The following is a 20789-nucleotide window of genomic DNA, read 5'->3' as shown; positions in this document are numbered from 1 at the left end:
AAAAAAACCCAAATAAACCAAGTATATTTTATTTTCTTAATTTGCATATTACAAATTTTGTTTTGAAACATGTCAGGCAGGATGCTTTTTAATTTGAAAATTTGTTCAAGAAATTGTGTCCCATCACCAATACTATATAGAATAGAAATGAAAACCCAGTGTTACGTAATCTTTAATTTGCATGAGATTCTTTGGCTGAGAGGATGTTATCAAAATTAGATTGTGCTGGTTTAAAGGAAGAGAAAACCTACTTGTCCAAAAAGCACATGGATGTCCCTTGTGCGTAGTTTGGAGTCTGGACCTCAGCCCTCTGGCCTTCGTGAAGGGATCGAAGTCTCCGCGCAGAGTCGGTTCCAAATCTGAACACACACTTCAGTTCCTCCATTCCTTACTTTTGTTATGTGGTCTGGATTTTCAGGAGCGTGATGACTAACAGTATTGCCAGATTTAGCAGATAAAAAAATATAGGACGCCAGTTAAATTTGAAGTTGAAATAAACAATTTTTTTTTTGTATGTGGGACATACATACACTAAAAAACTATTCGTTTATCTGAAATTTGAATTTAACTAGACGTTCCGTATCTTAACTGGCAACCCCTGCTTTTTCTTCACAATGATTTGTTAACTTCACAGAAAGTCTCAAAATGGGAGACAAAAAGTAACTTGCCTGGCCCCAAAGCAGATGGGGCTCACGGCAGTCAGCCTTTTCCCAAACTTGGCCTTTAAAAAAAAAAAAAAAAAAAAAAAAAAAACCACCCACAAGTCCCAGGAGCCTGCGCATTAAAGTAAGCGGTGCAGCAGCTTTCCCGCCGGTTTTCTGCGTAATGTAGCACGGCGGCCACGCCGCGGGGTGGAGCGCATGTGGCGGTATCCTTGCCGGATGCGAAAGGAGGTGCCAGAAACTTTAAACCCCGGCCAGAAGACAACGTGTCCACTTAGACGGCGGTAAGTGCCGCCATTTTCTTTGCGGGCAAAGACCGAGAGAAGTTAGGGGCTCCACTTTGCCCCGTAAAGCGGATTGGGGGGCATGGCCCACGGCCTCAGCACTTTGGTGACGTGGAATCGGGGTCCCCCCCTTTGGGGGCTGATTTCTAGTGACACGTCGAAGTTTTGCCAAGTCGGGGAAAAGGCACGCCGCCTCGGTCCCGGATGTAAGATGGCGGCGCGGGGGGTGGCCTGGCGGGGCGGTCACGTGGTGGGGAGTAGCGCGCGAGCCTCCTTAAGTGATCTCTATGGTTCGTCCGGACTCACTGGAGCAGCGGAGCGCGAGACGGGGCGTGTGTCCGCGCTCGCCGGGCTGCTGCCGCTGCCACTGCCACCCATGCCGCCGCCCGGCCCGGTTTCAGTTTTACGGGGTTTTTGTTTGTTTTATTCTCGCCTCCTGCAGAGGTGCACGAGATTTCCCCGAAGGGTGCTGGGGAGCGGGTGGCCTGGGGACTTCTGGGCTGTGCCGTGGTTTCTGGTTGCGGCGCCGGAGTCGGTGTCGCCTCTGCGGGAAGCGCCCCGGCGTTCCGGGCGGAGAGCCGGCCTCGCGCGGGTGTGGGGAGCGCGGCAACGCTGGGGGCCCAGCCGCCGCCCAGCCCCCACCGCAGGGAGGGGAGCGGGCGGCACAGCCCGGAGACGTGGCGGGAGCGCGACGGGCGAAGCGCGGGAGCGCTGCTTGCTGCCTCTCGGGGACCGTCCGGGTCCCGTAGGCGTCTGCTGCGCTTTTGCCGCCCATTTCATGCTTTCGAGTGGCCCGGGGGACGGCGTCCCCTCGGGGCGGCGGAGGGAGCGGCTGCCTCCGCCAGGACCCCTCCGCACCTTTTCTCTTTCCAGAGCTGTCGGTTACGTAGAGGACGCCGGCCCGGCCTCCCCCGGGCGCCGGCGCCGCTGTGATGCCCGGAGCTCCCGGGGCGCGCCTGGTGCGGCCGAGCGGCTCGGCGCTGGGCGGGGTCTGCGGGCGCGGCGGGGAAGGGCAGGGGCGCCGGGCCGACGTCGGCGGCTGAGGATGGACGAAGGAGCGCCGGAGCCGCTTCGCTCGCCTCAGCGTGGTCCGGTGCCTCCCTGACACCATGGCCCTGGCTGAGGTAGTAGTTTGTGCTGTTGGTCGGGTTGTGACATTGCCCGCTGTGGAGATAACTGCGCAAGCTACTGCCTTGCTAGTGCTGGTGATGCTCAGCGTCGCGGAGGACAATGGCTGGGAATCCCCTTTGTTTTCCGGGGCGTGGGGGCAGCCCGCCGAGCCCCGGCAGGGCCGGCCACCACGGAAACCGTTAGTTGTACGTTTTCCCGGAGGGAGGAAGGGACTGCGGGGAGAGGGGTGCACGGGGACGTTTGTAAAGCTGGGGAAGACCTAAGTCGTTGGAGTCGCTATTTGCTCGAAAAGGAAGGAATGAAATTGTGAGAGAGATTGACACATAACTTTTCCACCCTAAATAATTTTACCGCTTCTTTCAGTAGTTGATGCAAGATTTAGTTTGTACCTATTTTACTTCATTCTTTATCTGTGGGTCGGAGTGGTGTGAGGTATCTTGTGCAGAACTGGCATTAGGGGCGGAATAGTAGACCTCTTAATTATAAAGTTTATGCCTTAACAGTTCAAATCTGTTTTTTTGATATGTTCTCTCGGTAAATCAAAGAACTTTTAAAATGTAAACCCAAAGCAATTAAAAGTTTCTGTTTAAACTTTGTTTGCAACTCTTTGAATAAGAAGATTGAATTTATAGTTAAATGCACTGAGATTTTTTAATGTATGAGGCAAATAAATTCTCTTTACAGTGTGCTGTGCTTTTTTTCCCCTTTCTTTTTAGTTTAACTTTGGGGGCTCAAATTCTGCCGGTGTGGTGGGATTTTTTGGCTTTTGATTCTCATGTTATAATTTATATCATTGCATTTCAGTGTGGGAGGAAAGGATCTAGGTAGGAGCTAGAAGTGTGGTTTCTGGATACTTTGAGTTTAAAATCTAAGATTGCCCATTTTGATTTGTGAGGGACCACTACTCCAAGCAGGAAGATCCAATTTTTATAAAGAAAACGTAGTTTGGAAAACTAATGAAATTACTCGATATTTTAAATACTCTGAAGTCTGGGTGGAAAAGATGATTGTATTTCTAAAATTTTAATTGCACTGAGAGAAATTGGTGGTAAATTTTAGTACTTTTCTTAGAAAACTGATCCGGTTTTGATTTGTGCAGAATAATTAGCTTTGTGATGTAATCACAAACATTCTGTGGTTTAATTCTTGATGCGTAATTGAAAAAAACTAAGGCAATTCTTTACTAAGAAAAAGGCACATATAAGGAGAAAAAACTAAAGCCAACCGAATCCTTTTTGTCCCCTTCAGGAGGAGTTTGATGCTTTCGTAATTCAAAAGTTATCTAATAAGTATGCCTTGATTTGGTTTGGTTTAGCTTTGAGAGAGAACCTTGCTCAATCTGATCTCATCTGGATGGAGCTGCCTCATTGTGGGAAGGACAGTATAGAACCTTATGTTGAATCTTAAAATGCATAAAATATTTGAGAGTAGGCTCTTGGAGTTTGCTTTCTTGATATCAAAGAAAATTCAGGACTTTATTAAGTGCCAATTCTTTTAAATGATGAAAATCTTTGGGTGCTACGTCAAATCTTGATTTATGGAGAAACTAATAAAATTCTAATTGTAGTATAATAATTTTCATTTTCCAAAATAGTTCATTCAGCCAGCCATGCTAATCCTCATCCGACAGGTCATCTTTCCCACTACACTTTTTAACATTTTATAGGGGATCAACAGTTGTTAATTTGTGCCCAAAAGTATTACAGATTCTGCCAGTAATTTATTGAACTTTAATGGATCAGCAGGTAGGAAGCTGAAGTATACAGATAAAGTATTCACAGTTTATCTTCTGCTTTTAAAGTAAATTTCATTCAGAACTATATGTTGCCCACATAGTAGGAACATTTTCAGTTGTTGGATATAAAGGTACTTCTATATGTCTTTCTTGTTTGCTAAATTACAAGAGAAAATACTGCCCTCTCAGCCAACTTGTTTTTAGTACCATAGTTATACTTCTGCTCTAATCTCCAGTATTAAAAATGAGCTTTTCACTTTTGCATTTCACTTTTACATTTCTGTACACACCGATGAAAATTATCTACTGAACATTTTTACTGTTGACAGTTTCCTACAAGATGAATTTGCCTTATCAAAAGTGCAACTTTCCAATCTTGATGTTTTTGACATTTACTTGGCACAATTGACTTTTTTGTTGATCAGTTGTCAAGCATTTAAGTAATTTGTATTAGCAAAAAGCCACGGATGGGAAAGAATAAGGCAGTGTTTGGGTGTCCTCAATAAGTACCAGACCAAAGGAAAGCTGAGTTATGGTAATAACATTTTAATAAATGTCATCCTCAATTATTGGAAATGTAGATGTTAATTTTGTGTATGGGACACCTGGAGAAGATTCTTGGGAAGCAGTTTGGCTTCATGCCCCAAAGTCAGAATTCCTGATTGTTAATCTTATATACAAAAGCCTTTGTTTATAAGCTGTTTAAACATACAGTTGCCTTTTGGTAGGTGGGCCAGGGTGTAGTCAAGACATTGTGTCTGTGGAGTGGCCTCAAAGAATTCTTGCCAGAGGAGCCTGACAGCAGAGAGAAGCTCTTCAGTGTATGGGAACTAGGTGCCAGGAAGGCTGGAATTTCTTCATGGCTACCCATCCTTTCTCCCTCTCGTATGTCACATCCCACCTCCTCCATAGTGGGGGTGGGGTGGGGGGGGGAACTGACAGGAGAGGTACTACTTCCCCCACTGAACACTCCTTCTATAATTTCTGCAACAAAAGGAAAATAGGACAGTCGCCTTCAAAAGTGAATTAGGCCAGATCGGTAATACCCAAGAGGACAATTATGGCCATTGTCGTAAAATCTAAAAAGTCATTGGTGCCACTGATATCTAGATAATTCAGGCAAAAATATTAAAATCACTTGAATGATTGTCTAACACAATTCACTAAGTGTTTTTGTTAGGATATTGCTGTTAGGCACCATGGGGAAAGCAGAATAATTGTATGGCTAGGTCACTGCCCCGAAGGTCGATGCATTTAGAAAAGGTAGAACATGAAGTGCCTAAGAATCAAAATGTGGGCAGGTGAGAAAAGCATTAGTGACCTAGGTTACCTTTGAGACCTGGCAGAAGAAAAAGTGGGTGAAAGAGCTGAGGGGAGGGAAGTACGGAACACTTAGAATAGATCTTGTAATTTAGACGTCTTGATGTTTGTTGTCTCTAGTAGTCATTCTAAAAGTGGAATTGGAGTCTTGGAGATGAGCATTACAATTGTCGTTGATATTCAGTGATACTCTGGCTGGCTTACCTTTTAGCCTTGTATTATCTGCTGTAGTACGTTGAGGTGTTTTCTGAATTTGTTTAAGAGAAATATTAGTTTTACATGGAATAGAGTGTGCTTTTTTATCTGAAGTTGAGAGTTATTTTTTGTTGTTAGATTTTCATTTTGCAGTTATCTTTCTTTAAAAGCGCTGTTTCGTGCACATGTAATGGAATTGTGCCTACACAGACTTCTGGGCACTAAATTTGTGGATAGGATCCTTTTAAACTGCACCGTTGACGCCCAACAGTACAGATTTGGTTATGAACAAACAAACCCAAGATAGGAGCCTTGTGTTGATTTTACAGGGTAAGTTCCTAGCTCTTTCTTCTTATTCCACCTCAAACAACTCTTTCTGAAAATATACCATTTGCCTTTAGCCGGGTTTCAAATATAATTGAGAGTGTTCGTTCTGTTATGATGTAATCGAGAGTGTTTTATCATAAAGGTCAAGGTTTCTCAGAAGGCCAAATAGTGTCAAATGTCACAGAAAAGTAAACTAGGAACTAAAAAGTGTCCACAGACACTGGCAGTTTAGATCATACATGTAGTTGTAACGCTGTTTTCTGTTATAAATGAATAATCTCTAATTGCTCTCTGGTGGAGTAACACACTACAATTATGTGTGTTTCATACTGCTTTGAACTTGAACTTGAAATGTATTAAGATTCATGGGACTTCCCTGGTGGTCCAGTGGTTAAGACAGCGCGCTCCCAATGCAGGGGGCCCGGGTTTGATCCCTGGTCAGGGAACTAAGATCCCACATACCGCAACTAAGCCCTCGTGCTGTAACTAGAGAAGCCCGCGTGCCTGTTCTTTTTTTTTTTAATTGAGATATAATTGACATATAATTTTATATTAGTTTGATGTGTACAACATAATGATTTGGTATATGTTTATATTGCAGAATGATCACCACAATAAGTCTAGTGAACATCCATCACCACACATAGTTACAATTTTTTTCTTGTGATGAGAACTTTTAAGATCTGTGCTCTTAGCAGCTGTCAAATAATAACATACAGTATTGTTAACTTTAATCACAGTGCTGTACATTACATCTGCATGACTTAATTATTTTATAACTGGAAGTCTGTACCTTTTGACCACCTTCAACCCGTTTTGGCTACCCCCCACCCCTTGCCTCTGGCAACCACCAGAATAACTGAATTCAGTTATTTAATTTTATTTTTTTAGATTCCACATATATGTAAGATCATATGGTATTTCTTTTTCTCTGACTTATTTCACTTAGCATAATGCCCTCAAGTTCCATCCATTTTGTCACAGATGGCAAGATTTCATTCTTTTTTATGGCTGCATAATATTCCATTGTATTTATATATACCACATTTTCTTTATCCATTCATCCATTGATGAAGACTTAGGTAGTTTCCATATCTTGGCTATTGTAAATAATGCTGCAGTGAACATGGGGGTTCCTATTATCTTTTTGAGTAAATGTTCTCATTTCTTTGAGATAAATACCCAGAAGTGGAATTGCTGGAATTGGTAGCTCTATTTTTAATTTTTCTATACTGTTTTCTGTAGTGGCTGCATCTGTTTACATTCCCACGAACAGTGCACAATGATTTCATTTTCTCTACATCCTCGCCAACACTTATTTCTTATCTTTTTGATAATAACCACTCTTAACAGGTGTGAGGTAATATCTCATTATGGTTTTGATTTGCATTTCCCTGATAATTAGTGATGTTGAGCACTTTTTCATGTCCTGTTGGCCATCTGTATGTCTTCTTTGGAAAAATGTCTATTTGGATCCTCTGCCCATTTTTTAATCAAATTGTTTGTTTTTGCTAATGAGCTACATGAATTCTTTATATATTTTAGATATTAACCCCTTTTCAGAAATATGAGCTGCAGATATTTTCTCCCATTCGATAGGTTGCCTTTTTGACTGTTCTTCAGGAGTAACAAACATTTATGTCTTTTGAGGAGAGAAGTTACACAAGGGGAAAAGAAAATTGCACACACAAAACTTGAAGGAGGTGGTAGGGGAAGAAAGATTGCTTATTAATCAGGAGATAAGACTGTTGGTAGGTGGATAGAGGAAAAATGAGAGGGAATATGGAGATTCAGGATTGAATATACAATAGAAAAGGGATAATTGATTGGGCAAGATCCTGTGTTGTTATACTATCTACTCTATTTTTGTGAGGAAACTCTATATGTTGAAAGCATCCTAGCAGTACGTTTGCTGTTTTATCTGTAGTAACATCTGAAAACATTTGAAAGTGCTTTAGAGTAGGGATCAACAAACATTTCCTGTGAAGGGCCCGATATTAAATATTCTAGGCTTTGTGGGTCATATATGGTCTTTATTGCATATGCTGCTGTTTCTCCTCCTTTGCTTGCTTCTTTTTCTGTCCCTCCTCTTCCTTCTTCTCCTTCTTCTTCTTCTTCTTCCTCTTTAAAAATGTAAAATCATTCTCAGCTCATGGGCAATACTAAAAACAGGCCATAGGCCAGATTTGGCCTGCAGGCCAGTTTGCTGACCCCTGCTTTAGAACTTAGCTATCCTGATAGAACATTTGGTTCCACCCTTACCCCACCCCCCTTCCTCTCATTAAGTGAGGAAAGAAATAGGTCTTTCTTGGAGAATAAAATGTTGGAATAATTTAATACATTTGAATGTACGTGACCCTGATCTGCTTTTGACCATCATCACTCAGATTTGTGACGATAGTCTGTGTTCCCTTCTCTTGACCCTAATGGCATTTATAGAACAGCTACCCTGAAGTTTCCATTCTGAAAGGACCATGGGGAGATCGCATAGACATACGGAGAGAGATCTGAGGAAACCCAGCTGTGCCTGCCCCAGCTATTTTAAGTCTTCCCAAACTAGGCACCGTGCATATGAATGAGCAAGTCCCAGATGATTCCAGTACCAGCTACCATCTGCTGCAAGCTTAGGACACACCCTAAGCAAGAACCATGTAGGCAAGTTTAGTAAAGCCCCAGAACCGTGAGAGATAATAATAAAATTGAGGTTGTCGTTTTAAGCCAAAGTTTTGGGGTAATTTGTTACATAGCAGTAGATAACCAGAAATGGTTTGGGGACCTGGAAATGGAGTATTACTATAACAAAACCTAAAACACATGACAGTGGCTTTGCAACTGAGCTGCCCACATATGTTGGAAGGACCTTGAAGAGATTAGTAGCAGAAATCTGATGGATCTTGAGGTTGTCGGTAGGGCTTAAAGGAAAGTGAGGAAAAAATTATTAAAGTTGGAGGAAAAGCTCTTGTTAATAAAACTGCTGCTTAGGATAATGTAGAAATAGAAAATAATACTTAATGAACTGATGCATCAGCCCGAACAGTTTTCAAGCTAAAGTTTTAAAGTTTCAACTGGTTTCTTTTAGCTGATATCATGAAATAGATAATGATGAGCTAGAGAAGAAATTATTCAGTTTTCAAGCAAAATTTTGAGGAAATATATAAAAGTCAGGACTTGCTGGGTTAGAAAAGAAAACCCTTTTCTGATGACCAGTCTCTTGCAGCAGATTATTCCCAAAGTAATAAAAAGGCCTCAGGACAAAATCAAATTCACAGCTCCATCATGAAAAGTTCTCAGGGTAAAGATGAAACTAAGGATTAGACTGAAATCCTTTATTAAGACCTCAGAAAAATTTAAGGTGATGCCTTACAGGGAGCCCCATGTAGACAAGATTTGTTGATGTGGCTTTTGTCTAATGAAGTAAACCCCAATGAGATCAATAAGATTCATAGGAAACTTACAAAACTTTTAAGAAAATTATATTGTAGAAATACTATCAGCTTGAACTATAAGGAATAGAGATGGCTTCAAAATGAAAAGAAGCTTTTAGACCCTAGAACTTCTACAGGCAGGAATATTTTATGGAGTAGGAAGAATAACTCAGAGGATGGAGCCAAGAGCTGAGGAGAATCATCGCAGGCAATAGAAGTGAACCTTAATCAAGGAATTGGCAACATGTGCCCAGTTTGATTTGCTGTGGTGAGAGACTGCCACATGCCTATGGTGTTTTCTCCCTTTTTGAATGGGGTTATTTATAGTGATTATCCTATGCCTGTCTACCCTACCATGTATATTGGGTATGTGGGGGACAGAAAATTTGTCTCTCTAGTTCACAGGTTTTTAGACCTAGAGGAATGGTACTTTTCCTCTAGGAAAAGGTACTGTTCTCATTGCTTTTCTACCCCACCCCCTTTTTTTGTCATTTTAAATCACATAATAAAACAACAGAAAATATATTTGAATGTAGCTTGAGTGACTATAAGTAAGCACAAAAATTCTCTTTTGTCTTGAATCTCATATTTTAATATATGCTAAGTACTGAACACAGGGCCTACCTGGTGTGTAATTATTTTTTTGTAAATGCTAGTTTCCTTTATCATTCTCTTTCCTGTCGGTGACATTATCTTTACCCATGGTATCCAGTTTCCTCCTGCTGATTTTTTGTTCACCAGGGCTCTCTACTCCCCCAACCCCTCCTCCATGCCACCAGGCCTCTCCATATGCTCCAGACTTTTTCTGGCATTTTACTGTCATCCAGACTCTGAACTTGCCTACCTTATTTTTTCAAAGACTTATAGAGTGACTAGATAATTAACATGAATAATACTAAAGTGTTAACACAAAATTTTTACTTGGATGATTGCAATAGCAACCTTTAGTGTTTACCCTGTGGAGTTAGCTAAAATTTCAAGCATTTTTGTAGGCTGCCTGAGTCTACTTTTGGTAAGGACCCTGAAGTTGATTCTCAAGTCATGCCATTCATGTTCTTTTCTAATAGACAGTGGCCATCCTTTAGGGATGTAATATAGTGTAGAACACTGTGCTAAAATCTGTTCTGGCTCTTCTCCATGTTTTGTACCATCTGTGAAGCTTGGAGTCTAGGTCAAATGTATCTTTTGTCTCCTCTTCCCCAGCATTTTGTAGAGGATTCTAATCTAATTAAAATTAATGTCAATAGCAGTGTTGAAGAAGAAAACCTAAAAGGAAGAGAATTTTTGAAAGAAGGGGTACGGGAAAAGAGGAGGGCAGTTTTACCTGAATTGTTTTGCCTTGGAAAATAAATGTGCTTGTGTAATTCTATGAGTCAGTGAATATGTGTACATAAATACACATTTCTTTATTTAACCAGTATTAATGAGTATCACTGTGATTCCTCCAATATACTAGCTTCTATGGGGATAAGATAAATTAGAGAGACCACTTATTCTGCAGGACTGGTTCCAACAACAGTTGGGCAGTGTGCACTGTGTAGGGCCTGGGAGATGGTTTCTGCATAATATTAGAATGCATATGCACTCTCAGCTTTAAAAATGATGCTGAATTCTCAGGAAAATTGAACTCCATTAACAATAACATCTTTCTGTAAATCAAAAGCTTGCAAAGCCTCAATGAAAAGGAAGCCATCTAAAAAATGAATTTATTACTAAGTGAATTTAATTCACAAAAGGAATTTTCCCTAATATTTAGGCTCTTGTTGATTTTGGTTTTGTTTGTTTTTATTAACATTTTTAGTTGTTTGGTCAAATATTGAACTTGAGTTAAAAGATAGATCTTCTCTGAGGATGCAGGCTAATAATGAGGCCAAGTAAATGATGGAAAAATCAGTTTCCAAGTTTGGCAGGGCAGTGCTCTGTAGTCTTTGCATGGCAAATAGTATGTCTGACTTTTTCAGTGATCTGCAAAATTGAGCTACTCATTCCTACACAAATGAATGTGCTGAGTTTGTCTCCCCCCGCACCTTTTTTGCTCAGTTTTCTTCATTTCTTCCCTCTTCTTGTTTGCCTGACCTCTGGGGAGAAGTGATGTGGCACCAGAAACAAGAGGCACACTCACAGTTACATCCTGCTGACTCGTCATGGGGCTCTAGGCAAGTCACTAATCAGGAAACTGGGGGAGTCAGTGCTGGCTGAGGAGTTAGTAGGTTGAGGAGGCGAGGACAGAACCTGGTGACTTCAGGGCCTTGGCAGTGGAACTTCTATCGATACATATTTCCATTGCCACCACTTAACCTTAGAGGCATGGATGATCCAGCAGTGAGTTATTCTGTGCAAGAGGGAGCGAGGGCTTTAGATCAGGTGGCCAGAGGGTTATTTCCTCTCTCTGCTGTTTAACAGCTGTGTGGCCTCAGGTGAATTTCTTAATCTCATTGATCCTCAGTTTCCTATTTGTAATACCTACAATGAAAAGTCGTTCTGAGGATCACAGATAATATACCTAAAGTGCCCAACAAAGTCCTGACACAAGGAGTGTTCATAAATGGTAGCTACTTGAAGTAGTCTAAAGTCTCTTTCACATGCTCAATACACTTATATAATTTCAATCTTAATCTCTTTCTCACAGACACACACACACACACACACACACACACACACACACACACTATTACCATTCTACGCTCCTGAAATTGTATATGTACCTTACCACTTAAAGAACGGCCTTTTGTCATCAGGGAAATGGTCCTATTGCCAGTTTAAAGGAATATTCAGGAAATGGCTCAGAAAAAGATAAAATGCAGAATGTATTATTTTCTTAAAAAATTATTCTTTGGTAATGTTAGCTCTTTACCTCCCCTGCCTAATTGTGATGTCTACCAACATTGTCAAAAACAATAGCCAATCTAAGTCTTTTCTTGTTGATTGAAGTCTAGCCTGTCTGGGACTAGAGCACCCCTCTTAAGCTTGCTAGCAGTTGTGTCACATTGCTTGAGTCGACAAATAAATGGCCAGGAGTCATTTTGCATGATAGCCTTTCCATTCTATAGAAACTATAAAACTGATCCAAATAAATGGCTGGGTCTCCCAGGACGGTGGATCTGCATGTTGCCCCTTTGTTACAGTGTCGTATCCTCTTGACTGCCTTTCAGGGCAAAGAGCACTGTGCAGCACCGGTAAGAGTGGAGCCAGGTGACATGCTGATGGTATGCTGCAGCCCCTGCAAGAGGGGCTCGGTCTTTGCGGAAGGGTGTAGTATTGCTATTGTGACAAGTGTCTTTTTAGTCAAAAGCAATAAATCTTCCCTTGTTTAAATGACAGATGGTTAGGATTGTTACTTCTGTTTCCAGCAAACCCATAAGAGGAAAAACAAACAAGTGATGTTGAGTTCTTCTTGGTTTTCAAGAGTACTAGGAAAAATTTGAAAGTGTAGTTTCAGTAAGGTTATGCAGTGTTTGAGGTCAACCCCACCCAGTCCCACCCCGTGATGTCCACATCCTAAATCCCCAGAACCTATGAATATGTTAGGTTACACAGCAAAAAAGAATTATGATTGCAGATGGAGTTAAGGTTGCTAATCAGCTGCCCTTAAAATAGGGACACTATCCTGGATTACCTGGTGAGCCCAATACAATCACAGTGTAATAGGGACCCAGGTTGCCTCTAGAAGCTGGAAAAGGCAAAGAAGTGTAGTCTCTTCTGGAACCTTCAGAAAGTCCTGCCGACACCACGATTTTAGCCCAGTGAGACCCATTTCAGACTTCTGACCTCCAGAATTATATGATAATCTGTGTTGCTTTAAGTCATTAAGTTTGTGGTAATATTACAGCAGCAATAGAAAACTAATATAGCATTTAACTGTGAACAACTAAATATCTAAAATTGATGAACCCAAATTTCCTCCTCCTCTCTTTCCAAGTAAGGTGCCATAACCAGGGAAATGACAAAGCAAAAGCAAGGTAGAGGAAAGTCAGCAAAGGGCCAGGCTGGCCGGCTTGCTGGCTGACTGCTGCTTAGAGTGGTCTCTTCGCTTCCTATCTCAGTATTTATCCTCTGCCCTGCCTTGGGTCAGTGGGGTTCTTCCCCACATTGCCTCAGGCCTCGTGTTGCCTCCACTTTTCTTTTCCCCAGTGGTCTTCTCTCCAGGTCCCCTCTTCTACTCTGGTGGGAGCTAGCAGAAGCCCAAGCTAGCAAGAGGAAAATGGACATTCCTACCAATTCCCTCCCTTCCCCTCCATACCCACACAGTCTCTGGGGAAGAATCTTGAATGAAAGCAAGCAAAGAACAAAAGGAGTAGACAGGAAAAGAGATGCCTGAAAACAGTCAGGCTCGAAACAGTAATGGGAAGAGTGACAAACAGGAGATGCCACCTCATCTTGTTGACTTAGCTGTCACCATTTTCCATAGCAAAGTTATTCCAGTGTACTCTATACCAGGGCTCAGTGTAACTATTATTCCTGTGCCCTCGGTAGCACAGTAGAACCTCCTCCATTTCTCTAAATAGTTAACTGCTCACTTAGAGCTCCTGACAGAGTTTAGGATGCAGAGTTAAGTACTTTGTGTGTACCTCATCCCATTGCCATCTGTGATCTGTAAAAATTTGATACACCCTAGCTAGTCAAATATTCATTGATCCTCCACTGTGCATTTGGCGGTGCACTGGATGTAGGAAGCGGTGCTGGGCCCAGCGCCACCACTCGGAGGACCAAGTGGAGCCCCCTCTCTGGTGGAAAATGATTTCTCTGGGATTACGATCAGCAGTCCTGTTTCCTTGGAACAGCATATAAGCAACTTACTGCAGGTGTTGTCCTAAAGACATGAGCTTATCTAATGTAGACAAGCACAAAAAAATCAAAATTCCTCCCCGAAAGGTTACTCAGTGACTCCGTGTGCCTCCGAGAGTACAATAAGCTCTTTCTTTGGAATCTGGGAGGTGCTTCCGGGGCATGAGAAGGAACACTCCACACAGCTGCCTTTGATGTGATCTCCCAGGTGTGCCCAATAATGCCTTGGGCGCTTTCCAACCACCTGTTGTCATTTTACAAGTTTTATCAGATGACTTTATATATTGGGTAGGACCAAATCTTTAAAAGGGAAGATGTGACAACTTTAACACCCATCATGCTCGAGGCATACTCCCTATCAGGGCTGCATCTTCATTCATTAGAGATGGAGGAGATTTACAGTGTCTAATTCTAATCACCTGTCTAGCTACAGTGCTCTAACTGGTCTCCTTGGCTTCTGTCTTTCCCTCCTCCAATCTTGCCCAGGAACTTTTGTTAGAGGGATCTTAAAAGAAAAAAGAAAAAAAATTGAGCTACCCCTCTTCTCCCCTCCTGCTTCCTTATCTGAGTTAGATGCTCTCATAACACCCTACACTTTCCCCTCTGTTAGCAGTCATCACACTGAACTGTAAGTGCCTGTTCACTCATGTGCATCTCCCACTAAACTCTGATCTGTGGTGTCTGGCCTGTGCCTGCCTTGTGTATGTTTGTATGTACACCACTCCACCCTGATGCCAGCAGGCAAACAATGCACGTGGGTGTGTTGAGTGAGTGAAAGCCACTTTGCTACCTAAGAACTTACAGTGATTTCCCCCATTGTTTATCAGATCCGACCCAGACGCTTCATTTCAGTTTTCAGCTCCTTTGATTTTTCTTGTGTACAAGCTTTCAGATCTCCTCCCGGCCCCCATCTGGTTCTTGCATCTTCATGCTCTAAGTTGTCTGCTCTGCCTGCCCATCTGTGGTAGCTTGTCTCCAGAGATGGCTGCCATCAGTTTCTTCTCTGTGCACATGCCACTCCCCCACTGAGAGATACTCCTCTGCCCCCTTGAACCTGGGCTTGACTGTGACTAATTTCACCAATAGACTGTGGCAGAAGTGACACTCTGCCAATGCTGGGCCTGCTCTTTAAGAGAGGACGGGCGGTTTCCTGTCTCTTGGAGCCCTGAACTGCCGTTAATAAGTCCAGGCAGACAAGCCACGTGGAGAAGGCTGAGCCATCAGCATGGGACTGAAGAAGCCACGTTGGCCAACCAGCCCAGCTGAGCCTTGAGGCAAGTCCAGTCCCAGCTACTCTCTGACTGTAACTACTCGGAAGATCCCAGGCAGGACCACCCAGCTGAGGACAGTCAGCCTACAGAACCATTAGATAATGATAGTAGTTTTTGTTGTTGTTTTTTTTTAAGATTTTTTGATCTGGACCATTTTTAAAGTCTTTATTGAATTTGTTACAATATTGCTTCTGTTTTACGTTTTGGTTTTTTGGCTGCGAGGCATGTGGGATCTTAGCTCCCCAACCAGGGATCGAACCCACACCCCCTGCATTGGAAGGCAAAGTCTTGACCACTGGACCGCCAGGGAAGTCCCTCGATAGTAGTTTTAAGCTACTAAGTTTCGGGGTGATCTGCTATACAGCAATAAATACCCTAAATAGCGTCCTCCAAGGTCTCAAACTAGATTTCCAGTAAAGCTTTGCCTTTCAAGTCTAGTTGACATTGGTCCCTCCCTTCTCTCTCATAGAACTTCTCAGTACCACACATTTTGTCATCCAACTGTACATATCATTATTTTCCATTTCCTGTGTGCTATTCTGGACTCCATGACCAAACTCCATGATCTTTGAAGATACCAAACAATGAGTCCTAGTACTGGACAAAATGTAATAAATAAGCTGTTGAATTAGAAGCATTCTTGGTCATTTCAGCTCTCTGCCAGCTAGTTTAGCTGTGACTCTTCTTCGTGGTATCTTTTGGAGCATTCTTTCAAGCCATGGTTGTGAAAGTATGTGTGACTGCAGGCAGCCCTTAGGATCCTTCCACCTGCAGACAGTATGAAAGAGCAGTGGTTCTCCAAGTCTGGTCCCAGATCAACAGCATCAGCATCTCCTGGGAACCTGTTAGAAATGCAGATTCCCAGGTCTACCCCAGACCTATAAAATTTGAAGTTCTGGGGGTGGGGCCCAGCATTCTGTGTCTTAACAAGCCTTCCAGATAATTGTGATGCATGCTGAAGTACGAGAATCACTCTTGTAGTGGAAAGAGTCCTGGTTTTAAGGTCAGAAGGTCTAGGAATCCTTCGTTAAACAACATTTATTAAATGTGCATCTGCTTATGCGAGGTGTTGCCTTAGGGGCGGGGGATACTAAGATGGCTGTAGGTTTGTCTCTGCCCTTGTGTGTTGAGGGAGGATGGTGGTGGCTGCACTATTTACATACGTATAAATGAGACATAACCCAAATTATCTGTACAAAGCCTGCACACTGAATAAGATAGTCCTAGTTTTTTCCCTTTGCTTTTCTATTTAAGGATCAGATACCATTATCGTGAACTTAAATAAACTCTAGGAACCCTTTTATCAGGAAATGTTTTATTAAAGATTACTCAATTAGTAGCCTATGAAGTAGTATTCACGCTCACCATAGGATAGAAAATCCAGATAAGTGAAAAGAAGAAAATTAAAATAATTCATAATCCTACCACCCAGAGCTAATACCATTTCAGTGTATTTTCTTCGCAACTTATTAATGCCTGGGTCTTTTTGTCCTTTTTCTATATCTGCCTTATGCTCTTAGTAACATATTGTGACCATTCTAAGTCACTCGTTTCCTGAAGCTTCAACATCTTTTGGTGAAATGGATATAGTATAGTCAGGATGGTGTTTGCCCTGGGAGTGCGCCTGGCTATTCAAGGCATGGGTGCAGCCAAGTAGTGAGACAATTAATGGTTCCCCTTTTCACTCCTGTCCATATCCATCTTTCCCTTTGTTTATTCTCTTTTCTAATCGACCCCATAGATGCCTCCCTGCCTCTTCTCTCCACCTGTCCTACTTTTCCTCCTCTCACTGAAGCTTTGTTTTCCACCCGTGGCTGGCGTGACCTTCCACCCCTTCTCCCCTTGATTCCTCTTTATCCTTCCTGACCCAGTGCCATGACCAACACATGTGGGAGAGATGCGCTTCCTTGCAGACGCTTAAACGCGTTCTCTGATTTTCCACAGCTCTCTTCATACCTCTCTCATTGTACTCTCTCACGTGAGCATTACACACTTAAGGTCTGCGGCCCGAGACCAGAGGCTTCTTATTCCTCTCCACATCCCCTAAGAGAAGTGAAGGGGCTTCTGTAAAGTTTGCAAAATGAATAAATAAAACCCCAAGGCCTGTCAGTCACCCAGAACTGCTGTTCACAAGTGCAAGACCCATTGGCAAGCCCCTGGGCTATACAGGCTCCTGACCTTGATAACACAGGCACTGTGATTCCTTCAAGGAAGCCTCTGAAAAAGCTCAAATCCAAATCACAGGGAAGTATTGAAACAATACAGCCAAAAAGGGAAGGAGCTACTTTCAGTAAGATAGGAAATGGGCAGCATATGAGAATAGAGGACTTGGGAATGCTGTTTGTGATGGCCCAGGACCCACAACTAAGGGAATGTGTATTCTCTGAGACAAGGTTAGTACCACTACATCTTTATAGAGAAAACTAGAGCTGATACAAGACACAGCCTGTGAGGTGGACTGAAGTAAGACAAAAGAGGTGCTTTCTTTTTTCTTTAACTGAGGGCAGCAGTCAGTTCCGCAGTCATAATTCCGATCTTTGACAATGAGCAGTTCAGAGGGAGGAGGAGGACGCTGGGAGGCTGAGGAAGAAAGGAAGAAAGAGAAGCATCTACCGAGTGACCTGGGAGGGAGCTTCCCAGTGAACAAAAGAAGGCAAACGAACGGAGCTGATTTTTGTTGTGATGACAGATGAGTTTCCTGCAGTGTCCAGAGAGCAGCCCAGTGGGGAAAGGCGGAGGGGCAGAGCCAGACCTTTGTGTGGATGGAGGGAATGCCGCTGCTTCGCTGCCAGCCTGTCTGTCCTTAGAGACCAGAGTTCAGTTGGAAAGCTGGAGAGAGAGCACTTAGTATTTGTTTCTGGGTCACATGTCAAATTAGTGGAGAAGGATTATTTTAAGCTAAAAACAGTTATACTCGGAGTTCAGAGTTTAGTTCTCTTTTGTGGTTTTTGTTTGCTTGCAGTCATTACGGCTAGATGTGCTTAAAGAAACATACATGGTTTTCCATTATGGTCTTGAGAAAGTTAGGAGACACCTGACTGCTAATCTTTATTAGGGGGCGAAATTTCTGGCATCTTATAAACGTTTAGTTTCACAGAGAGGTGAGATGCAGCTTGAACTTGTACACACAGGATCCTCATCAGGCACTGAACAGGATTGTTCTTTGCCTCCTTTCCGTTATGCTCCATGATCCACCCGTGGCCGGCATGACCTTCACCCTCTATCCTGGACCAACTCCTACTCATCCTTCATGACCCAGTGCAGTGGTCAACACGGAAAACCTTCCCTGACCCTTCTAGACTCTTAATCTCTGATTGTCCACAGCACTCCTTCATACCTCTGTTAACTGGACTTATTTCATGTGTTACACATTTAGGGAGCTGGACGCAGGACCTGTGTGTCGTGTGCACATTCTATGGCCTGTGGCCCAAACAAATCCCCGCTCCTAACCTCCAAATCCATTTTTGTTGTTCTGGAAGGTAACCCTTACCTTCTGCTCCACTTGGCTCTTGTAATAGGACTAAACGGGTCACCTTCATTTCTACTCAAGCAGCATTTGATGAGATGCGTCAGTGACGACAGGCAGCTCTCATCCCCCACTGGGCCAATTCTACCTGGCAGGATTGCACTTGCCCACCTTGATAGGTGGCAGGACAATTACTGGGCGCCTTCTCGACCTGCTTCAAAGCTTCCTGTAACCTGGCAGGGAATGAAATGCACAGCCTTCCAGCTCAGTGACATTTAAGGCAACCACTCATCGGTTCAGGCAGCAAAATAAATTGGTACTCAGCTGCTCGCAGTCTATTTTTCTGGTTAGAGCTATAAATGAAAGAAATGATTGTGCCACTGCACGTGTGACACCAACCTGCCCCCTCCCCAAGCAGTCACGTTCTCTTGCTCTCACTCTGGCTTTGTTCTGGTTCCCCTGAGGAACAGAGTGTTCAGGATTGTATTTGGGGGTTGCCTAGTGCTGTGTGTCTACATTTGAGTCCTACACGCACAAATAAATACAGTAAATGAATATGTGTACATTTAAATTGCATATTCACCCCTACTGAATTTGTAATTCGTTCATATGGAAATAGTTTCCACTAAATATTGTTAACTCCCCCAATATTCTTATTTAGTCCCTTTTATTCAAGGGGCTAAGTTGCATCACTCAAGGGTGACATTTAAATGACAGTTACTACAGTGACACAGAGTAATGACCTTGTGAAAGTGTGGTATATTGGTGTGCTTATCCAGTAATTTATATATACCATAAATACTAGTTGTGATGTCTGAAGAGAACTCAAAAGGCAAGAAATCTTTTTCCCCACACAAATGATTGTGAAATATAACATTTTTAGAAGGATGTTCTGGATACTTTTTTGCCCCATGATTCCCCCAAATTCCTTCCCTTCTAAGCAGTAAGTGTTGCATCCCCCTGCCCCTCACTCATTAAAAATAAAAAGCAAAAAAATACTCTTCCTGCTCTCCCTCCTACCCCCAAGGCCTATACAAACACAAAGTGGTGGGGGGAAAGGAATTTGTCAAATCAAAAGAAAGATCCTTACCCTCTCTCAAACGAAATCTGCTTTAATCAGTATGCTAGCACATTCTGTCAAACTCCCCGAATTTTTAAGCAATACATTATTCCTTCAGTTTGTGCCAAAGCTAAACCTTTGCCAGGCCCCAACTGGCTCTACGTAGAGGCTGCTGCCAAGTTGACTTCCTTGTCTCAGTCAAGAGGCTGCTGCCCAGCTCTGCTCGAAATTAATAAGGCCAATCAGAAATGCACAAAGCCTGCCCGGCCAATCATTCATCTCCAAGCGTTTGCCATCTCCTCTGCGGTCAGATAAATCACGTTAGAGCTATTACACCAATGACCATAAATTAGGGGGCCTGGTGGTCCGTCCCTCCCGAGGACACAGCAGGCTAGGATGATTCCAGTGCGGGGGAGGGGAGGGGGGCCCGCCGGGCGGCGCGTTATCTGTGGTTGCAGAATCCGGGCCCAGCGCGCGCGGCCTCCCGGAGGACTGGCGTCTGGGCTGCGCCCAGCTGTGGCCCCGGCGCTGCTCAGAGATGGCCCGATCCCCCAGGTGCGGGGACTCCATCTGCGCGGCTCCGCCAGGCTATTTACAGCCGAGGTTCGGCCGGTGATTGCTGGCATGGAAAACTCATTTCTCAGCCCGGTTTTTATTTACACTCTTATTAAGGAGCCTTCACTCACGTCGGAATGGCAGAGAGTGGCCGCGGCGGGACTTGGCCTTGGGCCAGGCAGCCAATCTGGGGGCGGGTGAGCCCCCGGGGCCGCCCTCGCCGGCGACCTTTCGCCCAGAGCACGCGGTGGGCCCGGGGACAAAGGCGCCAGAAGCTGGGGCACAGGCACCTCAGCGGCTCACCGCCCTGGAAGAGTTCAGTGGTTTTGTGGCTGGATTTCCCCCTTGCACTGTCAGCTGGTTCCCCGCCGAGCTCTTTGCAAACGTGGAACGTGAGAAAATAGGAGAGTGCTGTGCTTTAACCCCCATCCAAAACCCTAGGTCAAGATTCCGTCCTCCCCCAGGTCCTGCTGCACCCGCCCGAGCCCTCCCTGCCGGGTGTAGCCCACGCATCCAGCGGGGACGGACTCGCAGTAACAACCCCCGGGAGGGAAACTTCTTGGCTCTTCTTTC

The 20789-nt window shown here is 43.6% G+C and overlaps 1 long non-coding RNA gene across 1 annotated transcript in view; it reads left to right on the top strand.

Moving 5' to 3' along the window:
- The first annotated feature begins 805 nt into the window (after positions 1–805).
- Positions 806–20789, top strand: part of LOC133101116 (uncharacterized) — a 69835-nt gene continuing 49851 nt past the window's right edge. Inside the window, exon 1 of the long non-coding RNA XR_009702592.1 lies at positions 806–946. This is a non-coding gene — a long non-coding RNA (uncharacterized LOC133101116). The remainder of the gene's footprint in view (positions 947–20789) is intronic.

Source organism: Eubalaena glacialis, chromosome 11, assembly GCF_028564815.1.
Source record: "Eubalaena glacialis isolate mEubGla1 chromosome 11, mEubGla1.1.hap2.+ XY, whole genome shotgun sequence".
Lineage (NCBI taxonomy): Eukaryota > Metazoa > Chordata > Mammalia > Artiodactyla > Balaenidae > Eubalaena > Eubalaena glacialis.
This window is presented reverse-complemented; position numbering and strand designations above follow the sequence as displayed.